This window comes from Mus musculus, chromosome 2, assembly GCF_000001635.26.
Source record: "Mus musculus strain C57BL/6J chromosome 2, GRCm38.p6 C57BL/6J".
NCBI lineage: Eukaryota > Metazoa > Chordata > Mammalia > Rodentia > Muridae > Mus > Mus musculus.
Window position 1 is genome coordinate 49,219,625 of NC_000068.7, and position 13,472 is coordinate 49,233,096.

A 13,472-nucleotide genomic window follows, 5' to 3' on the forward strand; every position below is an offset into this window, starting at 1 on the left:
GTTTGTTTCAAGACAGGGTTTCTCTCTATAGCCCTGGCTGTCCTGGAACTCACTTTGTAAACCAGGCTGGCCCTGAACTCAGAAATCCATCTGCCTCCCGAGTACTAGGATTAAAGGCGTGTGCCTCCACCGCCCAGGTCTGTGTCTTTTTATTAGGGAATTGAATTCATTGATATTGAGAGATATCAATAACCAATGATTGTTAATTCCTTTGTTTTGGTGCAATGACTGGCCTGTTCTCATCTCATGGAGACCCTCTGACTCAGAACTCCAAAATTTCTCCACCCGGCATGCTAAGTTCTCACTGGCTGGTGGTTACCACGCCAGCCCCATGTTCCAAAACTCCCATGGCCTTTTGTGTTACACTTCTGGCAAACCCAAGCTCTGCCACCGTACCCTTCTCTTTGGAACCCAGTTGAGCTACAACATGAAAGAAAACACCACACAAACTTAGTTCAGAATCGATGGTAACTCAATCGCTGGGTGCATCAACTAGAATCCTAGTCTTGTAAGCTATATAAATCTAAATCCTCCAGTGGCAAATCCTGGTGGATTCGCCATCTAAACCGGGAGTTACTAGTAGCTGCATCTTGTCCTCTAGCTCTCCTGTTCCCAAAAGCCTCTATCTCTCTCCTGCCTCCTCTCTTCCTCTGTTCAACCTGTAAGACCTGCCTACTTGCCCAGTGATTGGTTTCTTTATTCATTAGTGGTAGTTACCTGAGTACTCCATTCCTCATTCCAGAGAGCCCCTCCTGGGAAAAGCAAAATTAACATCAAAATACATACAGCACAAGGGCCACCCAAAACAGTGGTGGAGGTGGGCGGATATTGCTTTTCTTTTGGTTTTGCTGATGTGAGATTATGTATTTCCTTTATTTTGGAGGGTATAGTTACCTTCCACGGATCGGAGTTTTCCTTCTAGTACTTACTGTAGGGCTAGACTTATAAAATTAATATTGTTTAAAGTCAACTGTATAATGGAATAACTTATTTTCTCCATACATGGTGATTGAAAGTTTTGCTGGATATAGTAATCCGGATTGACACCCATGTTCTCATAAAGTATGCAAAACATTAACCCAGGGCCTTCTGGCTTTTCAAGTCTCTATTGAGAAATTGCGTGTAATTCTTTGTTCATTTTTTCATTAGTTTATTTATTCACTTTACATGCCAATATCAGAACCCCCATCCTCTCAGTACCCCCTTCACACAGCTCTTCCCTCACCTTCTCCTTTGAGAAGAGAGAGACCATCCCCTGAGTATTACCCCACATTGGCACATCAAGTCACTGCAGGACTAGACACATCCTCTCCCACTGAGGCCAGACAAGGTACCCCATTTGTGGGAACAGGATCCACAAACAGGCAACAGAATTGGGACAGACCCTGCTCCTGTAACTAGGGTATCCCCCATGAAGACCAAGCTACACATCTGCTACGTATGTGCAGGAGAGGCCTAGGTCCAACCCATGCCCACTCTGGTTGGTGATTCAATCTCTGGGAGCCTCCAAGGGTCCAAGTTAGTTCCTCAACTCTTTTTAAGACTCCTGAATCCCATCTAATTTTTGGCTGTGGTTCTCTGCATCTGTTTCCATTGGGTGGATCCTCTTAGAGAACAGTTATGCTAGGTTCCTGTCTCCAAGCATGATACAGTATCATCAATAGTGTCCAGGATTGGTTCTTGCCCATGGAATAGGTCTCAAGTTGAGCCAGTCATTGGTTGGCCATTCCCTCAGTCTCTGCTCTATCTTTGTCCCTGAACATCTTGTACCCAGGATTCATTTTAGGTTGAAGGTTTTGTGGATGGGTTGTTGTCCTTGATCTGCTACTGGGAGTCCTGTCTGGTTACAAAAGGTGGCCACCTCAGGATCCATATCCCCCAGTGCTATGAGTCTCAGCAGGAGTCACCCCGTAGACTCCCTGGAGCCTCCCGCATCCCAGGTCTCTGGCACATCGTAGAGATGTCTGCCCCCTGCCCACAGCCAATTTCTGTTCTTTCTCCCATGCTCTCCCTACACCTCATTCCCCCACTGCATTCTCCTCCCCATCCCCTCTCCCACCCCGTTCCTTCTCTTCATCTACCTCAGATATCTATTTTATTTCCCCTTGTGGGTAATGCTCAAGCCTCCTACCTTGGGCCCTCCTTGTTATTTGGCTTCTCTGTGTCAGTGGCTTACAGCATAGTTATACTGTACTTTCTAGCTAATGTTATTTATAAGTGGGTACATACTGTGCATGTCCCTTTTGAATCTGGGTTACGTCACTCATGATATTTTCTAGTTCCATTCATTTGTCTGCAAAATTGATGATGTTCTTGTTTTTAATAGCTAAGTAGTATACCATTGTGCAAATGAACCACATTTTCTTTATCCATTCAGCTGAGGGACATTTGGCTTGTTTCCAATTTCTAGTTATTATGGATAAACCTGCTATGAGCATAGTTGAGCAACAATCTTTGTGGTATGGTAGAGTATTTTTTGTGTATATACCCTTGAGTGGTACGGCTGGGTTTTGAGATATATATGCCCAGGAGTGGATCTTGAGGTAGAACTATTCCCAATTTTGGCTATATAAGTTTGCACCACCACCGCCCCCACCCCATCCCCCAGCAGTGAAAGGATGTTCCCCTTCCTCCACATCCTCACCAGCATGTGCTGTACCCTGAGGTTTTTGTTTTGTTTTGTTCTCTTAGCCTTTCTGATGTGTGTAGGGTGGAATCTCAGGTTCATTGTCATTTGCATTTCCCTGATGACTAAAGACATTGAACATTTCAAGCTTTTCTTGAACAATAGAGATTCCTCTGTTAAGAATTCTTTGTTTAGCTCTGTATTCCACCAGAGAACTCCTACAACTAATAAACCCCTTCAGCAAAGTGGCTAGATACCAAATTAACTAAAACAATCTGTAGCTCTCCTTTATGCAAATGATAAATGAGCTAAGAAAGAAGTTGGAGAGACGATACACTTCACAATAGCCAAAAATAATATAAAATATCTTGATGTAACTCTAACCAAGAAAGTAAAAGACCTGTGTGACAAGTCTCTGAAGAAAGAAATTGAAGAAGGTATGAGAAGATGGAAAGATCTCCCATGATCGTAGATAGTGAAACTAACATAGTGAAATGACCATCTTACCAAAAGCAATCTATGGATTCCATACAGTTCCCATCAAAATTCCAACACAGTTCTTTACAGACTTCTAAAGAGCAATCCTCAGAACTTCTGGAGTTATTACCATCCCTCATTTCAAATTGTATTACAGAGCAATAGTCATAAAAATTGCATGGTATTCGCATAAAAACAGACAGGTTGATCAATGCAATCAAATCAAAGACCCAAAATAAACCCACACAGCTACAGGCACATGATTTTTTGACAAAGAAACCAAACCAAACAATAGAAAAGCGAGAGCATCTTCAACAAATGGTGCTGGTCTAACTGGATATCTGCATGTAAAAGAATGCTAATAGACTCATATCTATCACCCTGCACAAAACTCAAGCCCAAGTGGATCAAAGACCTCAACATAAACCCAGATACCCTAAATCTAATAGAATAGAAAGTGGTGAATTGCCTTGAACTCCTTGGTAGGGGAGACAACTTCCTAAACAGAACACCCAGAGCTCCTGCTCTAGGATCAACAATTAATAAATGAGGCCTCATGAAACTCAAAAGCTTCTGTAAAACAAATGTTACCATCAATAGAACAAAATGACAGCCTAAATATTGGGAAAGGACCTTCACCAACCCTACATCTGACAGAAGTTATTTTTCATTGTTTTGACCATCTTTGTTGTGAGGCTGTATAAATTGGTAATCGCTTGTTTGACCCTTTGGATGGTTTGGGTGATTCTACAAACTTGGTTATGCTTTAGATTTTGTACTTTAATGGACTCTAGGTCTAGAGTTTTAAAGAATTTGCTTATAATAGCCTGAATTTCTTTGGTGTTTGTTGTAATGTTTCCCTGTTCATCGATATTTCTGTTCATTTGAGTAGTTTCTTTCTTTCTTTGAATTAACTGGGCCAAGGTTCTGTTGATCTTGTTTATTTTCTCAAAGAACGACCTCTTAGAGCTAGAGAAAGTATCCAAGGAACTAAAGGGAACTGCAACCCTATAGGTGGAACAACATTATGAACTAACCAGTACCCCGGAGCTCTTGACTCTAGCTGCATATGTATCAAAAGATGGCCTAGTCGGCCATCACTGGAAAGAGAGGCCCATTGGTCAGGCAAACATTATATGCCCCAGTACAGGGGAACGCCAGGGCCAAAAAATGGGAATGGGTGGGTAGGGGAGTGGGGGGGGGGGGGACTTTTGGGATAGCATTGGAAATGTAATTGAAGAAAATGCGTAATAAAAAAAAAAGAAAAAAAAAGAACGACCTCTTATATTCATTGATTAATTGTATTGTTAGCTGTGTGTTTATTTTATTAATTTCTTGTTTGATTTTATTATTTCTTGCTATCTTCTGAATTTGGGCTTTATTTGTTTTTGTTTTTGTTTTTTCTTCAAATTCTTCCATTGCATCATTGTTACTGCACATCTTCTGATTTTTTTTTTTTTTTTTTTTTTTTGCATCTTCTGATTTTTAACGTAGTGCTTTGAGCAATTTCTCGCTTAGGACTGCCTTTAATGTCTCCTAGAAGCTTAATTGTGTTGTATTTTTATTTTTTATTTAATTCTAGGATTTGTTTGTTTGTTTCCTGACTTGTTCTCTGGCCCATGTGATTCTGTACTTACTAAAGACTTGTCTATTCTTTATTTTCAGTTTTATTGCATTACAGTAGATAGGGTGCATGAAGTTAATCATTATCTTCTAGATTTTTTTAATGTTGGTTTTTTACCAATATGTAATCTATTTTAAATGAGCTTTGTTGGGCTGCTGTCTAGAATGTATATTCTTTTTGTTTCCATAAAATGTTCTATAAATACCTTTTGTATTCATTTGATATATGGTTCTATTTAATTATTTATTTATATGTCTATGAATGTTTTTTCCGCGTGTATGTAGAGAAAATACTCTGCATGTCTGATATCTACAGAGGCCAGAAGAGGGTGTCAGATTCCTTGAAACTAGAGTTACAGGAGGTTGTCAGACACCTTGTATGTACTGGAAACTGAACAGGTCCCCTGGAAAACCAACAAGCCCTATTAATTATTGACAAACCTCTCTGTCCCTATATGATGCCATTTAATTCTGGTGTTTCTTTTATTGTTTTTCTAATGGCCTGCTGTAGGAGTAAGTGGTGTATTAAAATCCGCTGCTCTTACCATGCTGGACTTAATCTGCCTTCAGCCTAGTAATATACTTTTTTATGAAAATCGGTGTGTTTGTATTTAGAGTTGAGTTTGGCTCCTGAGCTTGGTACATATGTGTTTAGGATTATAATGTCTACTTAGTTGATTGTTCCTTTAATTAGAAGTAACTATTCTTCTTAATCTCTCCTAACTTGTTTTAGTGTGAAGTCTGTATGTCAAATATTAGTATAGAGAAGTCCACTTCCTTCCTGTTCACATTGGCTTAGAATATTTTTTCCATCCTTTCACTTTAAGGTGGTTCCTATTTTTCAGCTGACACAAATTTCTGGAAGGCAACAGAAAGATGGGTTTTATTACTTAATCCAGTCAACTAAGCTGTGTCTTTTAATTGAGAAATTAAGGTTATTAATGAATGATGTGTGTTGATTGCACTCACTCTTTGTTTGTGGTTTGTATTTTCTGTCTGTGTCCTTAGTCCTATTGTTTGTCCTTAGTCCTATTGTAATGTCTCAGAAATTATAGGCACACTTGCTTTCCTCCCACATTCTCTTGACTATGCTTATTCTTCTCTGGTCTGAACTATTGCTCCCAGTCTTATTCTTATTTACTACTTCTTTTACTTTTCTGAGATTATAATTCCATCCTTTCCCTCCTTCCCTTTCCTTCCTTCACTGCCTGTCATATGATCTTCCTTCCTTTCTTGTCAATCCATGACCTGTCTCTTCATTACTTGTTGTTACATACATACTTACATATATTCCTAAACATATAAGTACAGACTGCTCAGTATGCATAGTGTAACTATCTCGTATTAGATAGCCAATCAGTATGTTCTTCACTGGGGAAGACTCTCCCCCTCTCAGCAATCCTTGGTTGCTGTAGTTCTTTAAGTAGGAAGGAGGCCTCTTGGACTTTGCCCATCCTTGTTAGCATGTCTATTTTGTTCTTGTTAAGCTCTTGTTTAGGCAGTCATGATGGTTCTTTTCTTCCTTTGGAAGTTTGTCCTGTGCCTTCTGGTACCATGAAAGCCGGTCCTCAGAAGGAAGCTTTCAGGTCAGTTTCCAGTTCCTGGTGTAGTATTATGAACATTACAATAATGTTTAGTTAGGCCTCTGTTAGGATGATGTGGAGGAAAAATGAGTTGGTATTTTAGATAAATTTTGTCAACTGAGCAATGAATATCATAAAATACAAGGGTATATCATATTATGCCCTAGGTATTCTTCATGCTTATACCTTGCTTTGATTCCTAAGTTTTCTTTGAAAGGGGGACTGTATTCTGTAGCCCCCTATCTTACATTTAGGCTGATGAACATGGCAAGAATATGCTTAATGATCAGCTGTATTTATGATCTACCCAGAAAATATTTTAACTTAAGCATTTGTAAAATAATTTGTGTTTTGCGGGGGATGATGGGCGAGAGACATGCTACAAAGCTAGTCTTTGAGAAGTTACTGAACTCAAAGCAGAAGTTCTCAAGGTTTTCTGTCTGTTATAATGTCTATTGAATTCCCTGTGCTTACAAGGCTTGCCTTCTTTTCAGAACAAACAACTAGGACTATGATAAACAGTAAAATGTATGGATGCTAGATAATGATAACACTTGGGTGAAAGTCTATGTGAATTATACCAAAACTGAGTAGGTAGTGAGGTCGCCTCAGTTCTCTGGCACTAGTTTCATTCTATAATAAAAATATTAAAAGCACTTGCCTTGTAGAGTTGTACTGAAGATGAAATGACTTAACAGATGCATGTGTAAAGTGTCCACCATGTTTCTAGGTGATAACATAATCCTAACATCATTCATGTATTCAGCTGTTTAGCACTGTAGCCAACATCTTTGCTTCACTCAGAATTCCTTTCATAAAGGATATTTTCTCCCATAGCTTGAAACTGCATTGTCTGGTACACCCTGGCTATGTTTAGTCCCTTTTGACTTCTTTGTGTGTTTGTTTTCGTGCATAAGATAGGGGCACCTTTAGCCAAAGCATATTTCAAACTCATTTTGTATACAAGATTGACTTTGAAATCTCAAGCCTCCCAGATATTGTTGCACCCAGCTTCCTTTGCAACTTTTGTTTATATGCATTAATTTATAGTATTCCTTTTTTAAGTGTAGTTTTTATTTTATTTTTATTAAACTAATAAAATTTATTTTAAAATATACAACACAGTATTGACATTTTTAAGTCATCAAAATAATTTATAATAGTCAAATGCCTCTTAAATATACATGATATCCTCTGAAGCTAAAAGTAATATGCGCTCAACCAGTTTTTAAAATCTATTTGGAACATTAAACATGATAGAAGTAGGAGAAAAATCTATTAAATTCTCTATGAAAGGAAACTGTGACAAGTTCCTGATTAGACAGAAGCCATTCCATCTACAAGGGAGACTACTCAGCATAACGTGGCTTCAAAGAATGAATTGGGTAGTATTCCTTCTGTTTCTATTTTGTGGAATGGTTTGAGGAGTATTGGAATTAGGTCTTCTTTGAAGGTCTGATAGAACTCTGCACTAAACCCATCTGATCCTGGGCTTTTTTTGGTTGGGAGACTTTTAATGGCTATTTCTATTTCTTTAGGAGATATTGGGCTGTTTAGTTTATCTGATGCTGACTTAACTTTGGCACCTGATATGTGTCTAGAAAATTGTCCATTTCATGCAGATTTTCCCATTTTGTTGAGTATAGGCTTTTTCCTCAGTTTCTGCTGTTATATCTCCCTTTTCATTTCTGATTTTGTTAATTTGGATACTGTTTTTTTGTCCTCTTGTTAGTCTGTTTAAGGGTTAATCTATCTTGTTGATTTTCTCAAAGAACCAGCCCCTGGTTTGCTTGATTCTTTGTATAGTTCCTTTTGTTTCTACATGGTTGATTTCAGCCCTGAGTTTGATTATTTCCTGCCTGTTACTCCTCTTGAGTGTATTTGCTTCTTTTTGATCTAGACCTTTCACATGTGTTGTTAAGCTTATAGTGCATGCTCGCTCCAGTTTCTTTTTGGAGGCACTCAGAGCTGAGTTTTCCTCCTTAGCACTACTTTTATTGTGTCCCATAAGTTTGGGTATGTTGTGCCTTCATTTTCATTAAATTCTAAAGCGTCTTTAATTTCTTTATTTCTTCTTTGACCTTATCATCGAGTAGGGCATTGTTCGGGTTTCATATGTATATGGACTTTCTGGGGGGCGGGGGGGGTGTGGCTATTGAAGACCAGCCTTAGTCCATCGTGATCTGATAGGATGCATGGGATTATTTCAATCTTCTTGTATCTCTTGAGGCCTGTTTTGTGACTGATTATATAGTGAATTTTGGACAAGGTACCATGAAGTGCTGCAAAGAACGTACATTCTTTTGTTTTAGGATGGAATGTTCTATAGATATCTGTTATATCTGTTTGGTCCATAATTTCTGTTAGTTTCAATGTGTCTCTGTTAATTTCTTTTTCCATGATCTGTCCATTGATGAAAGTGGGGTGTTGAAGTCTCCCACTATTATTTTGTGAGGTGTAATATATACTTTGAGCTTTAGTAGAGTTTCTTTTATGAATGTAGGTGCCCTTGAATTTGGAGCATAGATGTTCAGAATTGAGAGTTCTTGGTGGATTTTTCCTTTAATGTGTCGATTATATTTGATATTAGAATGGCTACTCCAGCTTGTTTCTTGGAACCATTTTCTTGGAAAATTGTTTTCCAGCCCTTTCCTCTGAGTTGGCATCTTTATTTGACACTGAGTTGTGTTTCCTATATGCAGCAAAATGCTGGGTCCTGTTTACCTATCCAGTCTGTTATTCTATGTCCTTTTATTGAGAAATTGAGTCTATTGATATTGAGATATTAAGGAATAATGATTGTTGCTTCCTGTTATTTTTGATGTTATTTTTATATTTGTGTGGTTATCTTCTTTTGGGTTTGTTGAAAGAAGATTACTTTCTTGCTTTTTCCAGGGTGAAGTTTCCCTCCTTGTGATGATTTTTCCCAGCTATTATCCTTCCTTTGTAGGGCTAGATTTGTGGAAAGATATGGTGTGAATTTGGTTTTGTCATGGAATATCTGGGTTTCTCCATCTATGGCAATTGAGAGTTTTGCTGGGTCTAGTAGCCTGGGCTGGCATTTGTGTTCTCTTCTAGCTTTCATAGTCTCTGGTGAGAAGACTGGTGTAATTATGATAGGTCTGCCTTTATATGTTACTTGACCTTTTTCCCTTACTGCTTTTAATATTCTTTCTTTGTTTAGTGTGTTTGCTGTTTTGATTATTATATGATGGGAGGAATTTCTTTTCTGGTCTAGTCTATTTGGAATTCTGTAGGCCTCTTGTATGTTTATAGACATCTCTTTCTTTAGGTCAGGGAAGTTTTCCTCCATAATTTTGTTGAAGATATTTACTGGCCCTTTGAGTTGGGAATCTTCACTCTCTTCTATACCTAGGTTTGGTCTTCTACTGTGTCCTGGATTTCCTGGATGTTTTCAGTTAGGAGCTTTTTGCATTTTGCATTTTCTTTGATGTGTCAATGTTCTCTATGGTATCTCCTGCACCTGGGATCCTCTCTTCTATCTCTTGCATTCTGTTGGTGATGCTTGCATCTATAACTCCTGATCTCTTTCCTAGGTTTTCTATCTTCAGGGTTGTCTCCCTTTGTGATTTCTTTATTGTTTCTATTTCCATTTTTAGATCCTGGATGGTTTTTGTTCAATGCCTTTACCTGTATGGATGTGTTTTCCTGCAATTCTTTAAGGGATTTTTGTGTTTCCTCTTTAAGGGCGTCAAGCTCTTTACCTGTGTTCTCTTGTATTTCTTTAAGAGAGTTATTTATGTCCTTCTTAAAGTCCTCTATCATCAACATGAGATGTGATTTAAAATCCAAATCTTGCTTTTCTGGTGTGTTGGGGTATCCAGGGCTCACTGTGGTGGGAAAATTGGGTTCTGATGATGCTAAGTAGCCTTGGTTTCTGTTGCTTATGTTCTTGCCCTTGCCTCTCACCATCTGGTGACAACCAGATGGTTATCTGGTGGGAGCTGGTCTTGCTGTCTCTGAATGTGGCTTGTACCTCCTGCAAGCCTGTGTGCCAGAACTCTGGGAGACCAGTTCTCTTCAGGAGGAATTTGAGTATGGACAGCTGTAGCACAGGGTCAGCTCTGGGGTACAGATGGAAACTGGAAGGATCCTGTCCCCAGCTTTTCCTTGGTTCCTGTGTCCTGATGGCTTAGAGAGGATCCCTCTTGGGCCAAGAATTTGAGCAGAAGTGGTGGTCTCATCTGTGTTTAGAGGTGAGTCAGCACTCCTAGGAGACCAGCTCTCTCCAGATAGTATTTGGGTATGGAGCTCTGTGGCACAGAATCAGCTCCAGGCACAGACAGAAACCAGAAGCATTTCTTTCTTACTGATATAAGTAAGCATTCTTTATTAATATATCCTGAAGATGTCTCATTATCATTTTACATTTCAAAAATCAAGCAAATAATCAAAACTTTATCCCTTACCATATCACAAAGTTAAAGGTCTGACCAAAATAAACATTTATGTCTGATTATCTACTAAAAATGAGTACAATGTTGGAAGTGTTATCAATAGACAGAAATGTAAACTCTTTCATATTAATGTTTTGTTGTGGAAATGTTTTGAATGAATTCAGTGAAGTCTCTAGTCCCTGGTGACTTTTTTTTTTTTTTTTTTTTTTTTTGCCTGTCTAACCTCTATGCAGTCTGAGATGTAGCCATAGCCCTCTACCACCCTTACCCTTGAAAAATAGACTGGTTCTGTGCCCTTTTAGTACTCCATGCTTAACTCTGCCGTGACCAGGTCCATTAAATGTTAACTTGGCTATCTAACTCCTCACCCTTCTCTTCCCATGTAGTAACCACCTTAAGATGAGCACTGTGTTCTCCTAGTCTTTGGGTTTTCAATGGCCATCATAGTACTTAGCACAAATTTGGTATACCAACATACTGGTGCTTGATTGTGTAAACAGTGGAGATGTAGAAGATAATGGCTGGTGGGGGGGAGGGGGGTTCTGTGTGTAGTCACTGACTCAAAAATCACCAGGCTAATATCCAGGGATCCACCCCATAATCAGCATCCAAACGCTGACACCATTGCATATACTAGCAAGATTTTATCGAAAGGACCCAGATGTAGCTGTCTCTTGTGAGACTATGCCGGGGCCTAGCAAACACAGAAGTGGATGCTCACAGTCAGCTAATGGATGGATCACAGGGCTCCCAATGGAGGAGCTAGAGAAAGTACCCAAGGAGCTAAAGGGATCTTCAACCCTATAGGTGGAACAACATTATGAACTAACCAGTACCCCTGAGCTCTTGACTCTAGCTGCATATGTATCAAAAGATGGCCTAGTCGGCCATCACTGGAAAGAGAGGCCCATTGGACACGCAGACTTTGTGTGCCCCGGTACAGGGGAACGCCAGGGCCAAAGGGGGGGAGTGGGTGGGTAGGGGAGTGGGGGTGGGTGGGTAAGGGGGACTTTTGGTATAGCATTGGAAATGTAAATGAGCTAAATACCTAATAAAAAATGGAAAAAAAAAAAAATCACCAGGCTAAGGGCCAACTCAGCACCATTATTAGTAAGACAGTTACCTGTGTGCTTATGGTTTTTAACTGGTCTAATGGTGTCCCTGTACTTACAGAATGTGTGCTGGCCTACAAAGAGCTCACCCTTCACCCCTTTAAGGAAATGAAAATATAATTTAAGTAATGAATAAAATTTAATTTTGCCTCTCACCAGGGCCAAAGTGGGTGCTTCGGCCCTATTCTCAAAGTCCTTTCTATTTCAGAAGTTGGAAACCTAACCGCCTACAGAGGCCAGAATGGTGGAATGAAACAGGAAGCCGCTGAAGGGAGCTGGAAAGCCAAGCCCTTTCTGGAGGAGCAGCCCCTGCTCTGTTCCAGATAACCGTGGCGAGGCAGAAATGTTGACTCACTCTTACCGCACTCACTGTCCAGTTTCTCAGGTAAACAGGAATTGTCTTTTACATTGAAGTCTTTTGGTTTAAATATTGTCAAATAATTTTCTGTTGTTGTTCTTGTTGTTGTTGTTGTTCTTGTTATTTATAAACCCTGTATAAGCCAAATACTTTTGTAAGTGGGGTTTGATCTGAAGTCCTCCTGTTTTTAACCAAAATACTTCTTAATAGTTAGAGACTTTACTTTCTTCGGGTTTTTTTTATTGATTTGTCCTCTGAGTTACTCTATGCTTCGTGTTGGGCTTTTGAAGTTGCCTTTCCAGTCTTTAACTTGAGTACTTTGTGCTCAAATTCTCTTTGGTAAGCACATTTTTACACTCACTCTCAGCATTCCAGTGAGTATCAATACCATGCCAAATTATTCTCGTTCAAGACCTATATATGATCTCACACACCTGCAGATATCACCACTCATTTTGTTTCTAATATCTGAGCTTAAACACATTAAAAGATCATTTATTTCATGTAGCTTGTATGGTTTAGAAGATCCTCTCTAAAATACATACAAAAGCACTCTCTTCATCTTGTTTCTTGAGAGAAGGTATTAGAACTTTTATTAGACCACAGTTATGCAAGATCTAATTATGTTATCAGGAAACTGACTAGATCTGAGTAGTCCTAGGGGTTTATACATATGCTGAGACATTGTCTTGAATGAGTGTCTCATTGACGAGTTGCTACAATGTTTTCACTTCAAGGGTAACCTGATTTTCATTTAAAATGTTTTATACTTAAACACAATACCTAACCTTGTGATACTACAAGAAAACTTAGAAGAAATACATAATGGCACTTGCCATACATCCAAAGGACAGAATCAGTGTGTGGAAGAGAAATCTAAAAGAGTAAAACCAGTAGAAGAGGCAACCTACAGAATGGAAAATGTATTTACCAGCTATACAAACTGGAAAAACTTAATATGCAAAACCTATGTTTCTAAAACTATAGCAAAATAAGTAATCCAGTTCTAAAAGAAAAAAAATACATTTTTCAAAAGACTTAGAGAAATTCAAGTTGAAACCATAATGAGATGCGACTTCACTCCAACAAGCATGGTTGTAATTGAAAAGACAAAAGATAACAATTGCTGGTGTAGATGTGGAAAATGAAAACCGTACATACTGCTGGTAAGAAAGCAAATTAGTATGACAATCCCCAAAGCAAAGTCTAAAGTAGAGCTGTTATCTGACACAGCAGTCTCATGATTGGGTATATGTCCAAAAGATGGAGTTGGTG

The 13,472-nt window shown here is 38.9% G+C and overlaps 1 protein-coding gene across 13 annotated transcripts in view; it reads left to right on the forward strand.

Annotated features, from left to right (window-relative positions):
• The window catches only part of Mbd5 (methyl-CpG binding domain protein 5), a 370,190-nt gene that overhangs the window by 270,126 nt on the left and 86,592 nt on the right, over positions 1-13,472 (forward strand). For all 13 annotated transcript variants that reach the window (XR_003950018.1, XR_003950019.1, XM_030246630.1 and 10 more), the window contains one exon: positions 12,048-12,224. The gene's annotated coding sequence lies outside the window, so the exon portion shown is untranslated. The remainder of the gene's footprint in view (positions 1-12,047; positions 12,225-13,472) is intronic.